The following is a 14,702-nucleotide window of genomic DNA, read 5'->3' as shown; positions in this document are numbered from 1 at the left end:
AGATATTAACTACTAATTCCACTTTTAATAATCTGTATCCTTTGCTAAATTCTATAGCTGGCTGTGCTTCTGTCTCTTGTCCACACCTGCATCAGTCACGCCTCATTCGGGCATTATTAATTTTTTTCCAAGCTTTTTTAAATTCAGTAAACATCATTTTCATCCCACCACAGGTGGAGCTTTCTAACACATTACATCTTTGGGTTTAATTAACGTGGGTTACACCTTCTTCAACAACAGAGCAACATTAACTATCCTCCGGTCACTTACCCAACAATCTTATGTTTCTTGCAAGAGTCTGTGATCATCTCTACAAATTTGCTCTTCTAAATCCTGCAGACTGTTGGGTGATTTATAATAAAATCCTATTAACATGATCTTACCTTTCTTATTGCTCATTTCTACCCATGAAGCCTCACTAGATGAACTCTCCAGCTTATCCTGATTGAGCACTGCTGTGACATTTTCCCTGACTAGTAACACCACCACTGCCCCTTTAATCCCTCCCACTCTATCATGTCTAAAACAATGGAACATCAGAGCTCTGAGCTGCCAGTCCCATCCTTCCTGCAACAAAGTCTCACTAGTCACTACCTTGTCATAAATCCACATGCTGATCCATGTCTTAAGCTCATCAGCCTTTCCTATGATACTCCTTATATCGAAATATACACCACTCAGAACATTAGTCCCATCATGCTCAAGCTTTCAATTCCTGACTCTGTATGTAAGCTTAACAACAACTTTCTCCACAACCACCACTATCTGTTCTGGAATTCTGGTTCCCACCCCCCTGCTACTCTAATTTAACCCCCTCCCCCCATTCAGCATTAGCAAACCTTCTTTCTAGGAAGGTTTATCACCCCCTTGTTCAATCCCTTCCTACCCATTTTTGTGACACTTCTCACGCTCTTAAACTTTTCAATGATTTTAAGTTCCCTGGCCCCCACTGCTTTATTTTCACCCTGGATGTCCAGTCCCTATATACTTCCATCCCCCATCAGGAATGTCTCAAAGCTCTCCGCTTCTTTTTGGATTCCAGACCTAATCAGTTCCCCTCTACCACGACTCTGCTCCGTCTAGCGGAATTAGTCCTTACTCTTAATAATTTCTCTTTTGGCTCTTCCTACTTCCTCCACACTAAGGGTGTAGCTATGGGCACCCGTATGGGTCCTAGCTATGCCTGCCTTTTTGTTGGCTTTGTGGAACAATCTATGTTCCAAACTTATTCTGGTATCTGTCCCCCACTTTTCCTTCGCTACATTGATGACTGCATTGGCGCTGCTTCCTGCACGCATGCAGAGCTCGTTGACTTCATTAACTTTGCCTCCAATTTTCACCCTGCCCTCAAGTTTACCTGGTCCATTTCCGACACCTCCCTCCCCTTTCTTGATCTTTCTGTCTCTGTCTCTGGAGACAGCTTATCTACTGATGTCTACTATAAGCCTACTGACTCTCACAGCTATCTGGACTATTCCTCTTCTCACCCTGTCTCTTGCAAAAATGCCACCCCCTTCTCGCAATTCCTTCGTCTCTGCCGCATCTGCTCTCAGGATGAGGCTTTTCATTCCAGGGCGGGGGAGATGTCCTCCTTTTTTAAACAAAGGAGCTTCCCTTCCTCCACCATCAACTCTGTTCTCAAATACATCTCCCCCATTTCACGCACATCTGCTCTCACTCCATCCTCCCTCCACCCCACTAGGAATAGGGTTCCCCTGGTCCTCACCTACAACCCCACCAGCCTCCGGGTCCAACGTATTATTCTCTGTAACTTCTGCCACCTCCAACGGGATCCCACCACCAAGCACATCTTTCCCTCCCCACCCGCGCCTTCCGCAGGGATCGCTCCCTACGCGACTCCCTTGCCCATTCGTCCCCCCCATCCCTCCCCACTGATCTCCCTCCCGGCACTTATCCTTGTAAGTGGAACAAGTGCTACACATGCCCTTACACTTCCTCCCTTACCAGCATTCAGGGCCCCAGACAGTCCTTCCAGGTGAGGCAAAACTTCACCTGTGAGTCGGCTGGGGTGATATACTGCGTCTGGTGCTCCCGATGTGGCCTTCTATATGTTAGCAAGACCTGACGCAGACTGGGAGATCGTTTTGCTGAACACCTACACTCTGTCTGCCAGAGAAAGCAGGATCTTCCAGTGGCCACGCATTTTAATTCCACATCTCATTCCCATTCTGACATGTCTATCCACGGCCTCCTCTACTGTAAAGATGAAGCCACACTCAGGTTGGAGGAACAACACCTTATATTCCGTCTGGGTAGCCTCCAATCTGATGGCATGAACATTGACTTCTCTAACTTCCGCTAATGCCCCACCTCCTCCTCGTACTCCATCCGTTATTTATTTATATACACACATTCTTTCTCTCTCTCTCCTTTTTCTCTCTCTGTCCCTCTGACTATACCCCTTGTCCATCCTCTGGGTTTTTCCCCTCTCCCCCTTTTCCTTCTCCCTGGGCCTCCTGTCCCATGATCCTCTCATATCCTTTTTGCCAATCACCTGTCCAGCTCTTGGCTCCATCCCTCCCCCTCCTGTCTTCTCCTATCATTTTGGATCTCCCCCTCCCCCTCCCACTTTCAAATCTCTTACTAGCTCTTCCTTCAGTTAGTCCTGACAAAGGGTCTCGGCCCGAAACGTCGACTGTACCTCTTCCTAGAGATGCTGCCTGGCCTGCTGCGTTCACCAGCAACTTTGATGTTTGTTGCTTCCTTCTAGGATATTAGTCCCTCTCCAGTTCAGGTGGCAACTATCCTTTCTCTACAGGTCCCTCTTTCCCTGGAAGAAAGACCAATGATCCAAGTCTCCTCCTGCAACAACTCCATAGCCATATGTTAAACTATATGATCTTCCTGTTTCTGTCCTCACTAGCATCTGGCCCTCCTTTAACAGATCCTAACTCCGTGAAACCACTTTGCAGGACCTCTGCACCCCTCCTACCCATGTCATTGGTAGCGGCATGGACCACAGCCTCTTGCTGCTCATCTTCCCATCTGAGAATGCTGTGAACTTGATGCAAGATGTCTCTGACCTTGGCACCAGGGAGGCAACGTTCCAGCTGTGAATCTCCTTGTCATCCACAGAACTTCTTTTCTGTTCCCTTAATCAATGAATCCCCTATCACTGCAGCTTGCTTTTTCTTCCCCTTCCCCTCTGAAACACAGAGCCAGACTCAGTGTCAGAGACCTGACTGTTGTGGCTTTCCTCTAGTAGGTCATCCCCCCGCAAATGTTTTCAAAGCCGCATACCTGTTGTTCAGGGGAACAGCCACAGGGGTAATCTGCACAGGCTGTCTATCCCCAATTCCTCTCCTGACGGTCACCCACTTACCTGTGTCCCGCACCTTGGGTGTAACTACTTCCCTGTATCTCCTGTACGTCAACCCTTCAGCCTCCCAAATAATCCAGAGTTTATCCAGTTCCAGTTCCACCTCTTTAACATGGGGCCAAGTGGTTAAGGCGTTCGACTAGCGATCTGAAGGTCGTGAGTTCGAGCCCCAACTGAGGCAACGTTTTGTGTCTTTGAGCAAGGCACTTAATCACATATTGCTCTGCGATAACACTGGTGCCAAGCTGTATGGGTCCTAATGCCCTTCTCTTGGACAACATCACTGGCGTGGAGAGGGGAGACTTGCAGCATGGGCAACTGTCTGTCTTTCATACAACCTTGCCCAGGCCTGCACCCTGGAGTGTGAAGACTTTCCAGGCGCAGATCCATGGTCTTGCAAGACTAACGGATGCCTTTAACACGATCTGTTAGAAGCTACAGCAGGAATCACTTCTCGCAGGTATAGTTGTCAGCGGTGCTGGAGGTCTCCCTGCCTTCCCACATCTCGCAAGAGGAGCATTCAACTATCCTGCCTGGCATCACTACTTCTCTAAATATAAATTAAGAAAGGAAGAAAGCATAAATAATGAAAAGCAAATAACGAAGAACTTGTGCCTCTCCTCACCAAAGCCTCACGAAGCCAAATCCTTAGCTCCCTGCTCCAACACTGGCCCACTCACACATTGGCTGCTCTGACAATGGCTGATCCACTTAAACCTAAGTTCTTTTATTAGAGCTTGCCAAGTGCCTAATTATGAGCTCCTTCGGAACTGTGGCATTAAAATGTGCCAGATGCCTCCGCTTGCTTCTTTTAAGCTCTCTCTATTTCTACACACTCTACTTGGAAACTGTGACATACAAAATGTGTCAACTGCCCCCAGTCACTTGTTTTTAAACTCTCTTTCCCTCTAAGCAATCTAATGTCTCTTTGGGAACTGTGGCACCAAATGTGTTATCTGCTCTCCCTGCTGGCTTCTTTTAAACTCTGTCTCCCCAAACCAGTTCCAAAGGCTCACATTCTTTGGAGAAGAAAATTATCTTTCTCTTTTCTGTCTTAAGTGGACCTTCAATTAATCTGCCCTGTGTTCCAATTGTGACGACAAACCAAGTTATCAGAAGATTGATGCTGATGAGAGAGATAAGGGAGACAATGGAGAAACACTCAAAATGCTAATAAGGGAGAAGAGAGAGATTAACGAGAAAGAAACACATTTCAGAATATTGACAGACCGGTTGCTTTGAACCTGAACTGTTTGAAGTTTGATGGACAGGCAATACCCCAGCAGGGGGATAAAAAGAACAGGTTTGCTAAGGCACGACACACCACCAGATCACGAGATAATGAGACCCTGGAACAGCGGTGTTCCCCCACAAGTTGGTAGGAGTTTGGAGGTCTAGTCGCGGGAACCGACCATAGACGCACAGGGTGAAAGGATACGATCGGCGAGAACCTGGTATGTGTGTCCGTCCTTGCCTAGGTGCCAGGTTCACCACGGAAGAACGGTCGTATCCGGAACAGAGGAGTCACAGTCGGTGACCACAGAAGACATTAAAAAGGGTCCACCCGAAAGCTAACTGCAAAGAACATCAAAGGTCTGTTTGAATCAAAAGTTGCACTCTCTCTCTCTCTCTCCAACGGCACAACAGCGATTACTGCGAACTGTACTAAGCTGAACTGAACTCTAAGTCACTTGAGACTGATCATTTTACCCCTAGACTGCGATAGAGCTTGATTGATTCCTGTTGCCCTAGTTCTGTTTACATGTGTGCTTTATCATTGCTAACCTGTTGCATTTATATCCTTACGATTAGAGTACTGTGTTACTTATTTCTTTAATAAAACTTTATTAGTTTCTGTTAAACCGGACTCCAACTAAGTGGTCCATTTCTGCTGGTTTGGCAACCCAGTTACAGGGTACGTAACATAAGTGGGGATCTCTTCCACGATTTTGAACACCAAATTTGGGACTGGGTAAATTGATTGGGTTAAAACTCCCAAAAGAAAGAAAGGGCAAACAGCAGAAATGGAGATTGAGGAATTTCTAAAGGTGCCAACCTTGGAGGCATTAGAGGATACCAGGAAATCAGAATTGGCAACTGTGGCCAAACGGTTGAATCTTTTTAAGGGGAAGTCGACAATGAGGAGAGCGGAGATGCACAGAGATATCATACAGCATTATGTATCTAAAGGTGTGTTTCCCCAAGGGGAGCTGGAGGTGGTTTCTATGGGCAAACCTGGTGGGGAAGCAGTACAGCTGCAGATGGAACTATTGAGACTCGAGCATGAGTTTCGGGTAAAACAGCTGGAATGAAAAGAGAGGGACAGGCAGTTAGAGCGAGAAGAGAGAATAAAACAGTTAGAGCAAGAAGAGAGAATAAAACAGCTGGACTGAGAAGAGAGGGACAGGCAATCAGAACGACAAGAGAGAGAGAAACAGAGGGAAAGGGAATTTGAGCTGAAAAAGTTAAAGATGACACTAGCACAGGGTCCCATGCTGAACCAAGGTGGAGGGTTCAGGGCGACCCAGGAGATTAGGCTGGCTCCTCCATTTGAGGAGGCCGATGTTGATCGGTACTTTCTACATTTTGAAAAAGTTGCTGCAAGTCAGGAATGGCCGAGGGATAAGTGGGCTGTTTTGCTTCAGAGCGTACTTAAAGGAAAAGCTCAACAAGCTTACTTGGCATTGTCTGCAGAAGATGCCCAGAGGTATGATGTGGTGAAAGAGGTGATACTCAGGATTTATGAGTTGGTCCCGGAGGCATACCGGCAGAGGGTCTGGAATGCGAGGAAGCAGTGGGGCCGCACGTATTTAGAGTTTGCCCGTGAGATGCAGATGTATTGTGAGCGTTGGTGCACCTCGAAAGGGGTCAATGGGGATTATGACAGACTGCTACAGCTAATACTGATTGAGCAGTTTAAAAGTTGTGTCCCTGAAGGTATGAGGCCCTATCTAGATGAGAAAGAGGCAGAAAGCTTAGCCGCAACTGCTAAGTTAGCGGATGAGTACGCGTTGACACACAAAGCGAAGTTTACCCCGAGTAAAAACTACCACAAGGGTAGTCGAGAGGGCGGAGAGAGTTCACTGGAAAAGCCAGAAAGTAAGCCAGGCACTAGTGAGAAGGATAAGGAAGTCCAGGAGCAGTTTGGTAGGAAGTTTCCTGGGGTCGTATGCTATAATTGTGAGAAAGCCGGTCACTTTGCGTCCAGGTGCTTTGCCCCAAAGAAGGAGACGGAGAAAGGAAAAACGACGACTCCGACTGGCTGTATTGAGCTGGCAAACAAACCGCCAGGGGAGAAGAGGTCTGATAAAGTTCAGGAAGGGCGCGAGAAGTTTATCTCGGCCGGATTGGTGTCAGTGAAGGAGGGGTTAAACCCGGTTCCAGTACGGTTCTGGCGAGACACTGAAGCTTGTCAGTCATTGATCTTAAAGAGTGTGTTAGACTTTAGTTCAGAAACCCAGACTGGGGAGGTCAGTGTGATAAAAGGCATTGGGAAAGGGACTGAAGCAATACCTTTGCACCAGATACACCTAAAAAGCGACTTGGTCTCCAGACCAGTCACGATCGGGGTGAGGCCCGAACTACCGATGGAAGACGTGGAGGTCTTACTCGGTAATGACCTCGCTGGTGGAGAGGTGCACCCAGCAGTAAGAGTGACAAGCCAGCCTGCCAGCATTGAGGCCCCGCCCATGGACTCACAGGTTTATCCCGTTTGCGCAGTGACTCGGCGCATGTCCAGAAAGGCTGCCGAAGCGAATATAGATTTAGCTAAGACATTTTTACCAGCCTTGTTACCAGGAGGGGTTAGAAAGTGAGAAGCAGCATAGTGAAACGGAAGGAAGTGAAACAGACGTTGAGCTAGACTTATCATTAGCACGGGAGGAACTTACACAGGCACAGGAGTGAGACGAGGAGCTGATGGTTCTGGCAGAGACAGCTCTCTCCGAAGCAGAATTAAAAAGGGAGCCAGTGGGCTATTATGTGAAAGAGGGAGTACAAATGAGGAAATAGAGACCACGTACCGTGCCCGCAGATGAGGAATGGGGGTAGTGCCGAAAATTTATAGGGATGAGATTTTTAACCTGGCCCACAAGATACCCCTCGGTGGACATTTTGGGGTGAGGAAAACAGTCGATAGAATCATGAAAGAGTTTTACTGGTCAAACATGAGGAAGGACATTGTTGAATATTGTAGTCGATGTCATTTATGTCAGGTGGTAGGAAAGCCGAATCAGGTCCTGCCTAAAGCGACCCTTCCACCGATACCCGCTTTCGGGGAACCTTTCTCCCGAATAATTGTGGATTTTGTCGGTCCCCTGCCCAGAACTGCAAGTGGGAGAGGGCATGTGATGACTACGATGTGCACCGACACCAGGTTTCCGGAGGCTGTGCCCCTGGCAAGCGTCAAGGCTCCCGCAGTGGTAAAGGCACTTGTGAAATTTTTCACTACGGTGGGGTTGCCAAGGGAAATTCAGTCAGATCAGGGAGTGTCTTCACATCTCACACATTCCGACGGATGTTGGATGAGATGGGAGCAAAGCAGATTTTGGCCTCCGCGTACCACCCGGAGTCCCAAGGGGCATTGGAACGATTCCACGCAACATTAAAGACTATGATTAAAATTTACTGTCAAGAGAACGCTAGGGGCTGGGATGATGCTTTGCCCCTTTTGCTATTTGCCGTGAGGGACATGGTTCAGGAGACATTGGGGTTCAGCCCATTCAAGCTCGTCTTCGGTCATTGGCCCAGAGGACCCCTAACCTTACTGAAAGAGCAATGGTCCAGTCGGGCAGTCCAAGTTAATGTGATTGATTACGTTTTAAAATTTCGTGAGAGGCTTAAAAGGATCTGTGACCTTGCTAAAGAAAATCTGCGACACTCCCAAACTAACATGAAACAATGGTATGATAGGCGTGCTCATGAACAAGTGTTCCAAGTGGGCGATCGGGTCTTAGTTCTGTTCCCAGTGGTAACCAACCCCCTCCAGGCGAGATTCCACGGTCCGTACAAGGTAATTAAAAAGATAGACCCTTTGAATTATGTTATCGAAACGCCAGACAGGTGTAAACCCACACAGTTGGTACACATTAACATGCTAAAAGCTTACCACAATCAGAAAGCAGATCTAGTTGGTGTTATCACGAAAATTAATGAGACTGGGGTGTCAAATGATACGGGGAAAACCCATCTTGAAAAGATAAATATGGTGCCAACCCGATTGGAGAACTCTATTGTTTTGGCTAATTTTGCTGATAAGATCTCTCACCTAATCCCCGAACAGAGCGAGCCACTGATAAAGCTAGTTAACCAGCACGCAGATGTATGTCCCGACATCCCGAGGCAATGCAAAGGGACGGTACATGATGTTGTTGTCACCTCAGACCAGCCTATTAAACAACACCCCTATAGGATGAACTTGGAGAAGGGCAAGCTAGTGGAGAAAGAAATTGAGCACATGCTAGCCACAGATATTATTAGGCCATCCAAATCGGAATGGACGTCCCCCTGTGTGGTTGTCTCGAAAGTTGATGGGAGCATCCGATTCTGTACAGATTACAGAAAAGTGAACGCCATCACAAAAACTGATGCTTACCCCATCCCAAGGGTAGACGATTGCATCGATAAAGTGGGGAGAGCTAAGTACATCAAAAAGATCGATTTGTGGAAAGGGTACTGGTGTGTTCCTTTAACCAACCGGGCTAGAGAAATCTCAGCATTTGTCACTCCCTCCGGGTTATATGAGTATAATGTTTTACCTTTTGGCATGAAAAATGCCCCAGGGATCTTCCAGAGGATGATTAATTCAATGATAAAAGGATTAAGGAACACAGAAGCGTATGACAATTTAGTGGTCTGGAGTGACACGTGGGAGGAGCACATTGTGGCAGTAGAGGAACTATTTAAACGGCTGTCTGAAGCCAACCTGACAGTGAACCTCTCAAAAAGTGAGCTCGGCCACACGAAGGTCACTTATCTGGGATTTGTGGTAGGACAGGGGCAGCTGGCTCCGATGCAGGCTGAGGTGCAGGCTATCTCAGAAGTCCCCACCCCGACAGACAAGAGAACCCTGAGAAGGTTCTTGGGGATGGTGGGGTACGATAGGAAGTTTTGCAAAAACTTTGCCGATATTACCCTCCCTCTTACTAAGCTCTTGCCAAAGAATGCTAAGTTTGTGTGGGACGACCTTTGTTATATTTGTCCAGGACAGAAACCACTGAGAAATTACACTGATCACAACCCATTAGTGTTTTTTGCCGCTATGAAGGATAAAAACAAAAGGTTGCTAAGTTGGAGCCTGGTCTTAGAGGATATTAAAATAACACATATAAAAGGAATGGAAAATGTGATTGCTGACTGTCTGTCAAGGTGTTGAAAACTTAAAGTTCTCTGTATTAACCCAATAGCTGATGACCCTGTATATTAATGAGTATCTAATAATGTATTCATGCTCATAATTCCTACCCCGGTAAAAATCCTTTGAAGGATAGGGATGTGATGACAAACCAAGTTATCAGAAGATTGATGCTGATGAGAGAGATAAGGGAGACAATGGAGAAACACTCAAAATGCTAATAAGGGAGAAGAGAGAGATTAACGAGAAAGAAACACATTTCAGAATATTGACAGACCGGTTGCTTTGAACCTGAGCTGTTTGACGTTTGATGGACAGGCGATACCCCAGCAGGGGGATAAAAAGAACAGGTTCGCTAAGGCATGACACACCACGAGATCACGAAATAACGAGACCCTGGAAGAGTGGTGTGCCCCCACAAGTTGGTAGGAGTTTGATCGCGGGAACCGACCATAGACGCACAGGGTGAAAGGGTACGATCGGTGGGAACCTGGTGTGTGTGTCCACCCTTGCCTGGGTGCCTGGTTCACCGTGGAAGAATGGACGTATCCAGAATGGAGGGGTCACAGTCGATGACCACAGAAGATATTAAAAAGGGTCCGCCCGAATGCTAACTGTGAAGAACATCAAAGGTCTGTTTGAATCAAAATTTGCATTCTCTCTCTCTCTCCAACAGCACAACAGCGATTACTGCGAACTGTACTAAGCTGAACTGAACTCTGTGTCACTTGAGACTGATCATTTTACCCCTAGACTGCGATAGAGCTTGATTGATTCCTATTACCTTAGTTCTGTTTACGTGTGTGTTTTATCATTGCTAACCTGTTGCATTTATATCCTTATGATTAGAGTACTGTGTTACTTATTTCTTTAATAAAACTTTATTAGTTTCTGTTAAACCAGACTCCAACTAAGTGGTCCATTTCTGCTGGTTTGGCAACCCAGTTACGGGGTACGTAACACATTCCAGGAAGGGAAACTTCTTACCTATTTAAAACTGTCATACCGTCATACGCTCTTGTACATTCAACAGGGTAACCCCAATTCTTCTATACTCTAATGACTCTAACTTTTCCTCATAAGATCTTTCTACAGGAGCACCAACAAGCATGTCCTGTCTGGCTGCATCATTGTGTGGTACTGAATCTGCAAGGGGTCGAAACGTAAGTCCCTACAGAGGGGAGAGTTTAAACTAGAATTGCTGGGGTCGGGAACTGAACTGAAGAGACGGAGGAGGGGGCGGTTGCTTACAAATAGAGGAAGCTTAAAGACAGTGCGAGGGGGAGGATGGGCAGGTGATAGAGGAGGGATATGCTCAGACCAATGGTTTGAGATGTGTCTATTTTAATGCGAGGAGTATTATGAACAAAGCGGATGAGCTTAGAGTGTGCATCAGTACTTGGAGCTATGATGTTGTGGCCATTACAGAGACTTGGATGGCTCAGGGGCAGGAATGATTACATCGAGTGCCAGCAAGGACAGGGAGGGAGGCAAAAGAGCTGGGCGCATGGCACGGCTGATCAGAGATAGTGTCACGGCTGCAGAAAAGGAGGAAGTCATGGAGGGATTGTCTACTGAGTTTCTGTGGATGGAAGTTAGAAACAGGAAGGGATCGCTAACTCTACTGGGTGTTTTTTATAGACCTCCAAATAGTAACAGGGACATTGAAGGAGACAGATTCTGGAAAGGTATAATAATAACAGGGTTGTCCTGTTGGAAGATTTTAATTTCCCAAATATTGATTGGCATCTCCCTTGAGCAAGGGGTTTAGATGGGGTAGAGTCTGTTAGGTGTGTTCAGGAAGGTTTCCTGACACAATATATAGATAAGCCTACAAGAGGAGAGGCTGTACTTGATCTGGTATTGGGAAATGAACCTGGTCAGGTGTCAGATCTCTCAGTGGGAGAGCATTTTGGAGATAGTGATCATGATTCTATCTCCTTTACCATAGTATTGGAGTGGGATAGGATCAGAGAAGTTAGGAAGGTGTTTAATTGGAGTAAGGAGAAATATGAAACTATCAAGCAGAAACTTGGAAGCGTAAATTGGGAACAGATATTCCTAGGGAAATGTATGGCAGAAATGTGGCAAATGTTCAGGGGATATTTGCGTGGGGTTCTGCACAGGTATATTCCAATAAGACAGAGAAAGGATGGTAGGGTACAGGAACCATGGTGTACAAAGGCTGTTGAAAATCTAGTCAAGAAGAAAAGAGGAGCTTACGAAAGGTTCAAAAAGCTAGGTAATGATAGAGACCTAGAAGATTATAAAGCTAGCAGGAAGGAGCTTAAGAATAAAATTAGGAGAGCCAGAAGGGGCCATGAGAAGGCCTTGGAGAGCAGGTTTAGCGAAAACCCCAAGGCATTCTGCAGGGATGTGAAGAGCAAAAGGATAAGACATGATAGAATAGGACCAATCAATTGTGACAGTGGAAAAGTGTGTATGGAACCGGAGGAGACAGCAGAGGTACTTAATGAATATTTTGCTTCAGTATTCACTATGGAAAAGGATATTGGCAACTGTAGGGATGACTTACAGCGGATTGAAAAGCTTGAACATATAGACATTAAGAAAGAAGATGTGCTAGAGCTTTTGAAAAGTATCAAGTTGGATAAGTCTCTGGGACCAGATGAGATGTACCCCAGGATGCTGTGGGAGGCGAGGGAGAAGTTTGCTGAGCCTCTGGCAATGATCTTTGCATCATCAATGGGGAGAAAAGGTTCCGGATGATTGAAAGGTTGCAGTGTTGTTGCATTATTCAAGAAAGGAAGTAGAGATAGCCCAGGAAATTATAGGCCAATGAGTCTTACTTCTGTGGTTGGAAAGTTAATGGAAAAGATTTTGAGAGGCAGGATTTATGAAAATTTGGAGAAGCGTAATATGATTAGGAATAGTCAACATGGCTTTCTCTAAGGCAGGTCGTGCCTTACAATTGAATTTTTTGAGGGTGTGACTAAACATATTGATGAAGGTAGATCAGTAGATGTAGTGTATATGGATTTCAGCAAAGCATTTGATAAGGTATCCCATGCAAGGCTTATTGAGAAAGTAAGGAAGCATGGGATCCATGGGGACCTTGCTTTGTGGATACAGAATTGGCTTGCCCACAGAAGGCAAAGAGTGGTTATAGGTGGGTCATATTCTGCATGGGGTTCGGTGACCAGTGCTGTGCCTCAGGGATCTGTTCTAGGACCCTTCCTCTACGTGATTTTTATAAATGACCTGGATGAGGAAGTGGAGGGATGGGTTAGTAAATTTGCTGATAACACAAGGGTTGGGGTGTTGTGGATAGTGTGGAGGGCTGTCAGAGGTTACAGCAGGACATTGCTAGGATGCAAAACTGGGCTGAGAAGGTCAAATATGATGGCAGAATATAGTATTAATGGTAAGGCTCTTGGCAGTGTGGAGGATCAGAGGGATCTTGGGGTCCGACTCCATTGGATACTCAAAGCTGCTGCACAGGTCGACTGTGTGGTTAAGAAGGCATACGATGCATTGCCCTTCATCAACTGTGGGATTGAGTTTAAGAGCTGAGGGGTAATATTACAGCTATATAGGATCCTGGTCAGACCCCACTTGGAGTACTGTGCTCAGTTCTGGTCACCTCACTACAGGAAACACGTGGAAACTATAGAAGGGGCGCAGAGGAGATTTACAAGGATGTTGCCTGGATTGGGGAGCATGCCTTACAAAAATAGGTTGAGTGAACTCTCCCTTTTCTCCTTAGAACGGGCGAGGTTGAGAGGTAACCTGAGAGAGGTGCATAAGATGATTAGAGGCATTGATCATGTGGATAGTCAAAGGCTTTTCCCCAGGACTGAAATGGCTCACACGAGAGGGCACAGTTTAAGGTGCTTGGACGTGGGCACAGAGGAAATGTCAGGGGTACGCTTTTTACGCAGAAAGTGGTGAGTCCGTGGAATGGACTGCCGGCAATGGTGGTGGAGGCGGATATGATAGGGTCTTTTAAGAGACTCCTGGATAGATACATGGAGCTTAGAAAAATACAGGGCTATGGGTAACCCTAGGTAATTTCTAAAGTAAATACATGTTCGGCACAGCATTGTGGGTCAAAGGGCCTGCATTGTTCTGTACGTTTTCTGTGTTTCTATGTTTCTAATAAAAACTACTGAGAGGATCATCGGGGTCTCCCTCCCCCCTATTACTGGCATTTACTGAGACCATCGTACACAAAGGACTCAAAACATTGTTGAGGATCCCACAATCTCTTCGACCCACTACCATTGGGATGGAGGTTCAGGAGCATCAGTTCTATGTGTGCTAGACTGGGGAAGAGCTTCTTCCCTCAGGCTGTGGTCTAACGAAGACTCTGCCCCCACTGAGGTCTCGTCACAAGGAAAGCGAGCTGTTTACCTGTGCTGTGCACCACATTCACTTTGAGTTATACTTTATTGTGGTAATATATAGTTTTGTGTACTGTGTCTGATACATGTTTTGTGGGTATATTGTGGTCCAGGGGGATTTTATTTTCTTTGGTTGTATGTACAGTCAGAAGACAATAAACTTGAACTTGAATTCAGTTCCTCCATTTCTAGAGTCATCCTTGTGAACCTTTTCTGAACTGCATTCAATGAAACTGTACCTTTGCTTAAGCAAGAGGAGCATAATTGTTCACAGTACAGGCAACTAATTCCTGCTTAACCTGGAAGGTGTGCTTCAAGAAAGAAAAGGGCTTCTACATTGAATTCCCATGATGCTTAAACCTATTTCTCAATGAATCCTCTATGAAGCAGAGACATTTCTGACAGGATGTTTTCCTCTCAACATTTAATTTTCAAGCTCTTATTACCTCATTTTTGTAGATATTGAAAAGCGTAACAGGCTGAAAGAACAGTTATCATAAAATGCTATGTTGCTGTTTTGTTATTTCAATAAAAAAACACTATGGCTTCTCCCGTAATTTGTGTATTAAATATACATGTGGTCAGGATCACACACCACTTCTGTAAAGCGTAATGTTACGGCAATTTACATCTTCAGAAGTACATT

The sequence above is a fragment of the Mobula birostris genome, chromosome 4, assembly GCF_030028105.1.
Source record: "Mobula birostris isolate sMobBir1 chromosome 4, sMobBir1.hap1, whole genome shotgun sequence".
NCBI lineage: Eukaryota > Metazoa > Chordata > Chondrichthyes > Myliobatiformes > Myliobatidae > Mobula > Mobula birostris.
Note: the sequence above shows the minus strand (reverse complement) of the source record.